This window comes from Anopheles gambiae, chromosome 3 (assembly GCF_943734735.2).
Source record: "Anopheles gambiae chromosome 3, idAnoGambNW_F1_1, whole genome shotgun sequence".
Classification (NCBI taxonomy): domain Eukaryota; kingdom Metazoa; phylum Arthropoda; class Insecta; order Diptera; family Culicidae; genus Anopheles; species Anopheles gambiae.
The window spans coordinates 18,833,631-18,846,594 of NC_064602.1; the positions used below are offsets into that span (position 1 = coordinate 18,833,631).

The window sequence follows — 12,964 nt, forward strand, 5'->3', positions numbered from 1 at the left end:
TGAAGGGGACGGGGGAGCTTTGTTTCGGTTGCAGATCGTTTACTTTTTATTGCGTCTGGTTAAGATTTTATCTCAGCTCAAGATTCATGAGATGTGCTTGAAGTGGGGTAATCACACTTGGAATGAGAGCATTCTTCTTAGAAATTATGAAACTTTCGTTTCGAAATGCTAACTCAAGATACTATATTCGAGTGGTAAAAAAAAGCGATGTAGATCTTTTCATATTGAAACCCAACGCCAGTAGATGGTAGCGGTGCTGTAGTCTAATGGTATGAACGCTAGGCTTCTATAACAAAGGACATGGTTAGATTCTCGTCCAGAATAACAAATATTGTCTTTCAAAAAGGCGTCATTGGTTATTATTGTCGGTAAAAACAAGAAGAGTAAAACATTTTGCAAATTATTAACACAACATTACGAAGAGCTTCGCTTATAGAATTTCAATGATTCGTCTTTATGCAGTTCTCTCATATGTTTTAATTTAGAATTAAATAGAAATATAGCTTAAGTTGTGTTAGTTCTGCTTGACCTAGAGTCAGCATGTTAGTTGGATGAATTCAGCATTCAACTCCTACAGATTCATTTCAAAGAACGACTCTTTCTTGGGTCATGTTTTTAAGAAGTTTTATCATGATTCCTTGGAAATGTTATATTGTTGACTGTAGCTTCATTTGCTTTAAACGAGACATTTATCATCATATCTAGAGCTCAGTTATTGAAACATTGCAAACGCTATAAATATTCCGTTATTCAGTGTCAGCTGTACAGAGAATAAATCCACCATAAAAAAAAAACATCCAAAACTGCCGAAGCCCCGTTCGCGCAACCATGCACACCAATAGTTCCGAACCCGAATCGGTTACGCTCGTTTACGGTAAGCTGGCGCGAAATTATCAAACTGCTCTAGCGGTCGTGCGGTCAGCAGATGTCGGCTGGCCGACCTTCGCAGTCCTCGCAGGATTGAAAGTGCTGTAGCCCGCGTCATTTTCGCAACCCTGTGGCAAGGGAACGGGACGTAACCAAACCTGCCGAGAGACCATCAGTCATTCAGCTTGACGCTTGATGTTCGGAGACGGATTGTGGGCCGCTCGAGAAGAGGAGGACCCGATTTACAAATGGTTGTATGATTACTTGTTCGAAGCCGCGATCTATCGGGCGATAAATTCGTTCCCGTCATGGTGTTGCTTTTTTTTGCTTGTTTGTTCAAATACCCACAGTCATTGATCAGCTAGCTCCGACACTAAGACAGCCTAAGAGACATGTGCCGAACAAGACGCACATACACGCACGCGCACATGTTCCGGACTGCAGGTGGGCGCCCGGGACTTCGCTAGCGACGGAAACCAATGTAATGTCGACTATATTTCATGCTCTAACGGGCTCTGGTAGCGTCAGATTTTTCGTCCAACTTTAGGTAAAGTGGCAAAGGTTTTTTCTTTCTTTTTTTCGGTAATTAATTGCTTCCCTTCCCTTCCGTGTGGAACGAGTTTTGGCAGCAGCGCCGTTGTTACAGGTTCACGTTTGTCCAAAAGTTGATCGTTCTGGTTGTCCGCTCGATCAGCGGCGTTAGTTAGGGTTGGTTGTGTATGTGTTTTTTTTTCGTTCACCTTCTTTACCACCTTGCGACATTTAATGTTACGCTCTGCGAATATCTACAACTTCATCTAAATGTTGCAAAATTAGCAGTAAAAAACCCTCAATCGATACAACAGCCACAAAAACAGCCCTCAATCTAATGAAACCAAACCATCCGGAGCAGGCCCAAAAACCACCCAGTGTCCTTCGTGGTGGCGCGTGATTTCGAATGGTGCAAGCATAAATAAGCGACAGTTGTATTTTAACTGACGCACACACACACACACAGACTGAATTGGCGATTCCGAAAGTCGACCCTACGGTTCTTTAACGCTCCACCGGACACACCTGAGAGAAGGTCAGACCACCAAATGGACAGTTTTGGGTGTTCGCGGGCACGCGGCGCACTCAAACACAACAAACGCTTTCGGAAGTGATCAAGTACAAACAGACACAGGTGAGGTGAATCGATCGCGTTACGCTTTACATTCCCATCCCACCACCGTGCGCCCTTTGCATTGTTCACGGCCAAAGGTTTCTGATGCACTTACATGGTTCGGTTATTGTTACCCTTTACAACAGTGACATAAAAAGGTCCCCCGCCGTCCGGAAACGCAATCTAATCGATCCGTTACACCGTGTAAGGAAAGGGAGTTTCAGTTTCTTTCCGTCACCTTCGCGTGGATGGATCTATGATTTCCGTTGCACGGGGGACTACTGCCGGAGATCTGCCATGGTACAGTAAACGACTACACTTGCTCGTCGTTTGCTCGTTTACAAACTCGACATCGATTTGCCTCCAATCATGGCTAATCATTATGTCGCTCAAAACGCGACCGCCGCTCGGAGGCAAATGAACAAGAGCTCGTCAGGTCTTTGGCACAGTCAGGTTGAGGGAAATGGGTGTTTTTCCTTTAATAATCTTCCCTGCCGGCACGCGAATCGCACGAGAGAGGCATCATGTGGAAAGTTTTCGTTAGGCGCCAGGATGTTTGACCGTAGTGACCAATCATGGAGCGACCTAGTAAGGAGGCTTGAACGAAATTACACCCAATTAAAATGCACCGAGAAATACGAACTGACAGGAGAGCACCATAAGTGGATGAACATTGACGGTGATAGGGACAAGCAGGTGCGTTAATAGGTTATTTTCTTGCAATAAACATCAAATCAGATATTAAATATTAAATTAAAATCCACAATTTTATTTAATAATTGAATGTCATGCTTCGAAGGTAAAATAGGTCTTAAATGGTCCAAGGTTTCAATTTTCAAGATATATCTTTGTCGGCTCACTTTAAGAAGTTGACTGCAGCGTCAGCAGTGCTGATCTTTGATTAAAAAGTGAGTCTTGCCGCGGTCAAGAAAGTGAGAGTGGGTTGAGTTATGATTTGCATCAAAACATCATCTTTACACCAACAAAAAAACCTAATAATGTACCTGTTGGGTCGTCTCATTTGCTATGTGATGGATAAATTATACGATTGCTTTCTAGCTCACAAGGTTGCCTTGTTTTCGTCCAGCAATGCGGTGCTTGCAACGATCGATCGCCTTGAGGCGTCAAAAAAGCCGATTGACGGGTGATGCGTTTCATTAAACATTACTACCGAAATTACAGTCTCTCCTTAGAATGTGATCTGTGCCTATCGACAGGGGTGAATAGGTTTCACGCCGAACAAGATCGTCCTTCAAGCCCGTCAGCGGCAGCAGTCGTCTGCGGGCGTCTTCTGTTGCAGCTTCTTCACGCATCATCACGAGCGGCCTGAGAGATGATCAGAATGTAATTCCTGGAGGATAGTTGCCATCGCTGCCTTGGGTTTCGAGGGGAGGTTTTGCGGTTGATTGTTGGTTTTCGGATCGCACGAACCGACTGACCTTGAGGAACCTATTTCGGATGGATCCGATCCGCCGTCAGATCGTAAGCGTCCGTCTTTAAGCGCTTCGTTGATTATTGGTTTTCACTGGGATCGATTTTCATAGCCGGCAACATTGTTGCGTATGCGTATGGCATCGTTCCATGTAGCAGAGGACTTACTAGCTGGTCATCTTTAGCTATTTCCGAAGGCCACACTGTAACGGCGGGGATGGATGGGTAAAAGTGCAACCACCTCCGCGGGAAGGTGTAGAGACTTCTACCGCCGGAGTCAAGGTTAGCTGTCCAAAAATAGCGAAAACGTGGTCGATCGAATTACTTCGGTTAGCGTGTTGTTGGTTTTTTTTTGCGCGTTGGCTTGCACGACGTGTATGGCGATTTCACGACCGTAACGCACCAGGGCGGCCGTCACCGCCTAGTCGGTTGTTAAATTAAGCTCGCTAGTGCAAAAAATAAATAAATGAATGCAAATGCATGGTTTAACAGTGGGTATACACACACTTCGGTTCGCTTGTTCGTTACTGAATCACCCCCGTGTAACAGCTCGTGGGTTTTTGTTTATTTGTTGTGGTTGTTGGTGTTGTTGTTGCTAATACAAGAAACTCGTTCCACCTTTAGGACGCTTTGGAGCGTTGTTAAACCTGAACACAACTTTATTAATAAAAACGGCGTAACTGAAAACAACTCCAACGATCGTTGTGCGTTTTGCTTTGAGTAGTAGTCAATGTTTCAGTGTGTTTCATTGTGTTTCTGTAATCATTATTCATCAATTCGTTTTACGCAATAGCTCAAAGAAGGTAATGTCGGCTTCTGCCCTGAAGACAACTACAACTAGAAGACATGGCGACGTAACAGACACTACAAAGAACTCTTTTAGACATTCTTGTGATTTTCTAGAGCCCATACTCGAGATGTAATCTTCGCACTTTAATTGAATCCTGTAAAAAAAAGATGGATTCCCAAAATACCATGAACGCCTTCACAGAATCGCTCACAATTATAGGGTACATACGACCAATGCTTTTACCGTATCATTCCACCGGCAAACGAGGCTCGATTCGCTCACGTGGCCCTCTAGATAAACACCGGTTGGCTCTTAAACCATTCGCACCTCACGGCAACCGGTGGCCGCGGGACAGCTAGAGACCCCCCTAAACCCCTGGAGTACTTGAGAAGGCACTTGTGAATGCGACGATTCTAACCGAACAAGTCCACCGGCAGTGTGTGTGTGTTCTGTTCCCTTCGGCATCGCGGCAGGTACGCGATACGCAAATGGAATGGCCAATGCCATCCACGCGGGGAGCCGATTCTGCCGCGTAATTACGCGTACGCCATTTTTGTTCTCCATCGACCCTCCATCCTTGCCACTCACACACCTCACATGGTGGGGACAGTTGTGTGTGTTTTTTATTACACCGTTTATAATCCTAATCGGAAGCGATGTGTGGCATTTACGATAGCAGGGAGAAAAAAAAACCCCGGCTAACCACTGTTTGTCAAGCAATTGAGAGTGCAAACCGTTCGCTCGGTTTCGTTTGATGTGGTGAGGACTTTCAACCACCGATGCAAAACACGCGCCACAAAAAATGGGGGTAGCTTTAATGCTCACCTCACGTCATTGGTGCTGCTGGAAGGACGACGTTCCGTCGCTAAAGGTTCTAGATTTTGCGAAGGGACAAAGTGGAAGCAGACCCTGTGGACAGCCGCCGCAGTGGTGCGCGTTAATGATGCCAATTTAAGGTGACAAGATACCGCTTTGGTATTAATGGGTTTCTAACGCGTAGAATGCGTGGTTGGGGGAAGGTGGTAGGAAAATTCCTACGACCGATTACAGGTACTTCTGGTGCGGTTTGTGGCGATGTGGGCATAATTAAGACGAAACTGAGCGGAATCAAGGAACACTGTGTGTGATAAGTTGAGGAGAACGCAAATAAGAAAAGCTTACAGCACAATAAGCCACTCGGTTTCAGTTGGATAACTTTAAAACCAGTAGTTTGGGTCATGTTTAAGACATGAGCTGTCGTATGCTCAAAGCATGTGGAATAAATGTATGCAACTTGTTGTCGGCTAAAACATTCAAAAAGGGACGGAAATGAAGAAGCGTTTTCTAGAAACTCCATTTGACGTTTTTAAGTTGTTGTTCCTAAAAATCACAGCCATTGGAGGATTTTGTAATTCCAAGGACACACAGTGTATAGTTCAGTGAGTGCCGCGAACCGCATCATATGTGTGCTATGAAATAGATCACTTTATGAGGCTGAGTTAGGATGATTATAGGTTCTTTTTTTCGAACGCTTTACACCGCCTCTTATCGCGTGTCGACCTTGCAAGACTTCCGCAGAATAGGAAATTTATGAGCTGGAAATTGTTTCCAGCTCGTGCACAGCGAAATCTAAAACGCCTGTGATTGTTGGAGCCTGCAGTGTAATGAACAACAACCTTATGTCGGATATTTGTCATTTCCGGCCGTAAAGATTCGAAGCAATCTTAAAATGTCTTAATGATTTTTTATCGCGTCATTATTTGTGCGTTACAAGGATTAGTGACGTTTTGTTTTTTTTTATTATATGAACTACACTTGATGTGATGTGGGCACGTTTTGTTGCCTCCGCCTCCGAACTGGTTTTGCCAGAAGTGAATGAGTCAATGCATTAACCTATCTATTTCTGTAGATTAAAGCTACTTGCATCAACCATCAAGCCATTCTCGGCTCTCCGCTACGAGAATCTGACCAATAATGGTGGATAACGATCGTTGGAGATAGAGTCATTGCATCATTCCAGCGTTTGAAGTCTTCTATAAATGGAATATGCCATTAGTTTAGTGGAATCTTGTGTGAACATCTTCGCTTTGTGTTTGCGCTTTTATGTAGATGTTTTGCTGTAGAAACTGAGAGCCTAATGAAAGATGCTCTTAAGATAAGGAAATAATACACATGCGCCACTAACATCGATGTCTTAGTGTGTGTCTCAAACCAATGTATGTCTTGTATGACTGGTATGTTTGAGAGCATTTAGAATGCAACCATTTCAAGCTACAACCTTCACGAATTCTACTGACCCAAATTAAGATTAATGGTGTTCCGATCGACGGCACAGGTGATCCTCAACACGGGACATTGTTTTCCAATTACCGCTACAACTGGAACTGAGTGTTCTTGATCATTAAAGTCTTCTTATTAAAAGCCACTAAAAAAAAGCTGCACCGTCGACACCCTAGCGATCGTAAAAAACGGAAACCGTTTTCTTCGATCCCATGGATCCGTTTCTGTATCTAAAACACTCACGTTCGCACTTCCCACCGCTTCCCAAAACAAAACCGAACGGGCCGCGTTCTTTTGTCCGAAAAGGCTTCTCACTTCTCGGAATTAAAGTGGCACAAAATTAGGTCTTAATTTACTCTAACTGTTAATCTTCTATCACCAATGTCAAACCCTTCAAACCTGTCGATTTGGTAGCACGGGGCGATTGATTGTGTCGTTTCTTTTTTTCATTTTTGGGTTGTTCTGTAGCGCATTTTAGCTGCCTACGAACCTGTGTCGCCGTGACTCTGAATCAAAGTCACAGAAACGTCGATTTGGCGATCGAGACTTGGTGGAGTTCCAAGAGATCGTTTTGTAGAATATTCAGGCCTCAAGATCGGGCGATCGCTGAATATTCATAACTTGTGAATATCTTAACCAGGGGTGGTTGTGATTTGAATAAAATCTAGTTTCCGAACCTGGTCGTGCTGCTGGTGGACCACATTTCTCGGTGGCTTGTTGATAGTAGTTGTTTTGTCCCCACCAAACGATGTTCGATTACGGCACTAGCAACAACATATATCTTATTTTATTGGGATTATGGTTATCATTTTGGTTTTAATTTTGTCTTATTTCCCCTTTTTTGCGAGAGAAGGAAGAGTTTTGTTGCGAGAATTGAGAGACAGATCTGATATCGAAAATTCTGACCTGGACATATTTGAAGATGATTTGCAACGACGGCTTCGGTACGCAGTGAGCACCTTTAACAAGCTGCCCGATAAGCGCACCGAACCAACATTCCAGCGAAAGTTGCGTTACACCCTTCGAGGCGGAGGACACATGGCACACATCTTCGCTGACGTCAGGGAAGAAGGGAGGAGTTTCACTTTCTTTCTCACGCGAAATCATGCGCCGCTCCCCACCACTGCACCGAAATGAAGCAAGCGACAAAATCGGCAACGGAACAACGGCCACGACCCTTTGCTGCGTTGGAATTCCTGACCTCCCGCTGCTGCTGCCGCTCATCATCCAGACCACGCTTGGGGCGCAGCGTCCTCGAGAAATTGGACGTATCAGCCTATTCCCAACGAACTTGCCCTCGGGCATGCCGAGGTTGTAATTCAAAATTGTTACCACACTTCTTTGCCGGGCGCGTTGGCAAGGTCTTGAAGCGTATGTGTGTGTGTATGATTGTGAGCGCCAGAGAGTAGTTGCTCTCCAGTTTTGCAAAGTGCTGCCTGCTACTACTCCACCCGGCACACTGTCTGTTCGTGACTTCAGCAGAGAAGTCGAACCCGCCCCAAAGAGTGAGAAACCTGTTCGCATGCCAGGTTGTAGAGGGTGGTGGTCCAAGCTGTGAGGGGGGAGACGGTTCAATAATGAAGTATTCACCGTCATCGAGGAGATATCACTTGGAAGTCTTGGAGCGGTTTGTATAAGCCATCTTTAGGCGTAGGCTCGCGAGGTCGCCCATACCAAGAGGGTGTCTCTTTCCTTCCACCGATCATGCCGTCGCTGCCGATATCTTTCCCGTTCCTGCGACCGAGCACACCGCGACTGCGCCTTGTCCTGGAGGTCAACCTGTTCGATCCAAAACGAGAATTTAATCACCGATCTCGACAGCGCAGAGCCTGGGTTGGCGTTGGTTCCCTCGGGGCCGCGGGCCGGAATCTAAGAGAAATTAATGGCGCACTGTGCGCAGGCCTGTGCGCGCCTGGAAAGCGTCCTCACCATCTGGTCTTTCCGTCAGCAGATACTGCGCAATAACCGGGCATGCGGCGAAGGAGCCGTGTCCAGAGGTCAACTCGTGGGTTCACTTTTGCTTTCTACAATGCGAAGATGCGCTACCCGTACCTGGTTGGCGAACGAGTGTTTTGATGCGTTGTTTTGCTGCCGCAAACCTGTAATCCTGTGTGTAAACCATGGTGTTCAATAGTGCTTCCTGTTCGGCTGGTGTGGTCTGGTCTTGCTCACACCCTCACACCATTGGGGGAGAAACTTGTCGCAATCACTTTCACTGCCAGCACACAGTTGTTTCAAACCTTTTCATGTGGTAGAATATAACAATAAATCTAGTGGTGGATAGAGAGAAGTCACCCAACAGTAGCCCTCCGGGTTAACGACTTGTTGGTTGCCCCTAGTGAAGCCTGGGAGACTTCAGAGTGGTTTTGGAAGCAAAATGCGGGAATATGTTGGCTTCTAATAACGCGTGGCCATAATTTCCGGTGTGCGGTGTCTTCGGGGGAGATGTCAAACACTGCAGCACACAAGCCGCCATCAACAACTCAAACCGGAATCGGACTCTATTAACGTCCGAGGGGGCGTCTTGCACTGGTCATTTAAAGCGAGCCCGAGCAGGTCTGCAAACTATCACCTTCGCCTGACCACACACTGTACCTGACCGTACGCTGTCAAGACCGTTTTCCCCTCAGCTGCATAATTCGATCCGTGTTCCTCGGGTGGCTCCAAGTTCCTGCGGACCGGGTTTGTGTCGGTTTTGTGTGGTTCTGTGTGGTTTCGGTTTACCCAAGCGCACGATGCGGTCGGTTTCGACACGTTGAGCGTTGTCATAAGCGGTCGCCGCTAGCGGGAGTGAATGTAATAATAGTTTAATAGATACATGTACCAATGGGCGGGAGAGGCGCACATGTACCGTGGCAGATATCTTTCCGACCCGGTGTGCATGCCCGTTCCGACCATCGGACGGCATGCGACTGTAAGGTGATGTTGTTGCGCACTACCCATCTGGCTAATGAAATGGATTTCCTACCGTGTGTCCTGTACGGTGGCATTTCACCACCGTAACGCTTAGCTACTGAAGTGGTTTCGGTTTCGCAATTTCTTCGACAAATGATAGCTGTTGCCTGTTTAATGAACCCTGTGTGTGAGTGTGTGTGGCTGTACTTGAAAGCCGCTAGAATACGGTTTGGGTATTGAATGGCAGTAAATTTACTGTTTAAATGCTTTCCAATAACTTCTGTACTGTGTAAACTGTATTCTATACACAATAAGGTTCGATTAACAAGGACATTGTTACAACAAATGGCATCATTTCGCTGTTGCTTGCCATCATGAGGTAGCAGTATCCGTTACATTATTGGTTCATTATCTGATCGATTTGCTCGCATGGCAAAAGGCACAAAGTGACCATCGGACATAACAACATCTCAGCTTCAGATCCAATACAAGCTGTGTGTAATGATTCGAAGCGGTTTGCTGTATTTTTGTTATAGCGTATGATTTCTCTTTGGCTATTACCCACCATCACCTGTCATTCAATCAAAAGGCATGATCGTGCAACTTGCAGACCTTTAAGAGGTGGCAAATGGATTCCGAACGTTCAAGAACTCAACCACCGTTGTTGACGATGTTTTTAATCCGAGACAGTGTCCAGCACAATCTTCCTGGATTGTCGTCAATTGGGAACGACGGCTTCTTTCCTTCCACACCTGCACGTTGCATGCATCCTACTCCAAAGATCTCTGGGCCACAATCGACATTCGATAAAGCGCAAGAACGGGGCACAATAATTGTGCCTGGTAATTGTGACGGAGACGCGTCCAAGGCGGATACGGATTGCACGGCAATCAATCGCGTTCGATCGCGCGGGACAGTGATCGAGTGATCGCGCACAGCGTAAAGTGCCGGTGGGCGGCATTGCAAGCGCTTCACCGCGCGTTTCTGAGCCCTGGAAAGGGTCTCAATTGAGCCGCATGAACCGCACACTGCCATTGTTGCCCGTAACCTTCACCGTTGACCGCTCAAGATCGCTGTGCGTTCGAATTCTGGCCAAAGGTGTACCACCTAGTCCACCCTGCACGACATTCGAGGGCGTTTAATTGAAATTTTCACGCAAAACCACCAAGCCCAAGTTTCGCGTTTCCTACTCGCGCCACCCCGGGGGACAAATGTTTTTGGGCAAACTGACCATTTGCCAATCAAGTGGATGGAAACACTTGTCAAGAGCAAGCAAGAACCTCAACCTCAATACGCCTGTGCGCTTGGTAGTTGCCGCAATGGCGGCGTAATTTCTGGCACGGCTTTTGGCTGAGGCAATGGTGCTGTCGGTGCAGCGTTTCGCTTTGTTATTCTACTTTCTTGCTCGAGTGCTACGGTGTTAGGCTTTGATTTACGAGCGGGCCGGCGAGAACGAGTTTGGGGAAGAACTTTGCCGCGACGTCGAGGGTGTTCCGCAGGAAATTGCGCACTTTTCCGCTGAATCACTGACATTGAGTCAAGCGTGCGTGTGTGTGTTTATGAAGCGAAGGAAACGAAGGGAGTTCCACTTTAGGGATATTTATCCTGCTGACAGGTCGTCCGCGAGTTCGCCCTAACGATTTGTTTGCGTATCGCAGAGCAGCGTTTCTTATTGTTACGGATGATGGCCCACGTTGCGATCGTTTGCGCTTCAAAACACGCGTCCGCTGGAGTGTATAAACGCAAAGCGTAATCGATTAAGCAAATGAGACTGATTCAATGGATAAAGATAATAAATAAAATATAACAAACGCAGGGTGTCACTCTCTGTTTAATAGTAACTGACATTTCCCAAAGTCATGTTGTTCCATTAAACCGCACAAACTCTCCAGTCATGAAGTCTCTTTGAAGCTCGCACAAAACGGAATAAAAACCCTTTGGCCCGTGCAATTGGTAACTGATCAGCAACAGAGACAACCATCACCCTTTTCGTTCGGGCACCTTTCACCCCCATTTGAGAAAATTCGTCATGAAATTAGGCAAATCAACAACACCACATGACGCAAGCATCATCTCACTGTCCGGACGGCCACCGATCGCGGGCGCGAGCGCGCAGCTTTACGAGTAAATTATATAATTGCAAACGAACGGCTCGCGGTTTGAATGTGATGGGAGCGGTCGGTTGGTCGTTTTTTTTTGTTGCTTCCCTTCTCCAATGGATCACCCACGAAATGTGTATCCACAGCCACACCCAGTCCCAAAAACGGGAATGACGGTTAATTTTTTGAACTATTTTCTTCCTCTTTCGTGCGCGCACTTGCCGTGGAAGAAGATCCAAGGGCAGAGCGGCCACGAGTGAGTGATTGTGTTGTTCCGCTTCTCGTCTAATCACATAGTCACGAACGGATCCTTTCGCGAGGGGGGGGGGGGGGGGGGGAGAGCTTCCCGTCTGTCGGGATAATTATCATTTGTTCCGAGCGCAGCCGCCGCGGGTGGAAGTCCGTTCCTGGAAAGTAGATCTAGGAATCTAGGCTTTGCTGGGTAAGACCGCCGGCATCTCTGCTAACCCCCGATGCCCTCTAGAACAACAGTGCTTTTCTCTAGCAAAACGTTAATCGTCAACGTGTGCGGAATGATTGATGATGGGATTATTTCTTAGTTTCGTGGAACTTACATTGGGCGAGTCTCTTGAGTTTTGCTCCCAGCAAACGAGCGTAAATCATACGATAGAGGGACGATTCGTTTTTTCGGTGCAAAGCATCCCGTTCGGTTAGCGTTAATGCCCTTGTCTTGTTGATCGTTATCTTGGGAAGAGCATATTAACCTCTTTCATTGAATGAAAAGAGAGTATATTTGATAAAAAATAATGGAAATGTCTTACCGAACATCTATTCTTATCAATCGAAATTAGAGCACTAAAACTCAAATTGTAGGTAATTAGGAATTAAATATGCTTAATGCATAAACACTCTTTTAACAATAATGTATGTTAAAAATGACTTTACATAATTTTTATTACTCTCCGATGAAAAAGCTTTTAATTAATCACAAAATTGTGTTCTCTTTCTCATTTGCAGCATGCTCCAAACGAAACACCGTCTCGTTCCCTCACCACCACGCTGTCTACCGATACTCGCGGTGCCATAATCATCAGCCCGAAGGCACTTCACATGGTCACCGGTGGTCCCAAAGCGCGGCCTGTTGTTGGCCGATAGCGGGGGACCCTGGGGCAATTAGCTGCGATATAACCATTTCCGACAAATCACCACCATCGTGAGCACACAGAGCATCAGCTCCGTCCCGTGAGAGCCGCCGCACTAGTAGCAAACGATTTTCCACCTCTGTCGGAGATGGATCATTTCCCTCTTGTATTTTTTTCCTCTGTTTCGTTTCTAACACACACCGAGAGTGGCCCGATGCCGGAACAGGAAGCGAAGTGAAAATTAATAGTGAAAAAGAGTGTATGAGAGCGAGAAACAGGAGGGAAAACAGAGGCAGATGTAAACAAATCAAACACAGCCACAAGCGTGCCGAGTGAGAGATATTAATGTGCGACTGTTGATACATGTGTCCATTCG

The 12,964-nt window shown here is 46.2% G+C and overlaps 1 protein-coding gene across 3 annotated transcripts in view; it reads left to right on the forward strand.

Annotated features, from left to right (window-relative positions):
- The window catches only part of LOC1279799 (rho GTPase-activating protein conundrum), a 57,077-nt gene that overhangs the window by 22,932 nt on the left and 21,181 nt on the right, over nucleotides 1-12,964 (forward strand). The window lies entirely within an intron of this gene.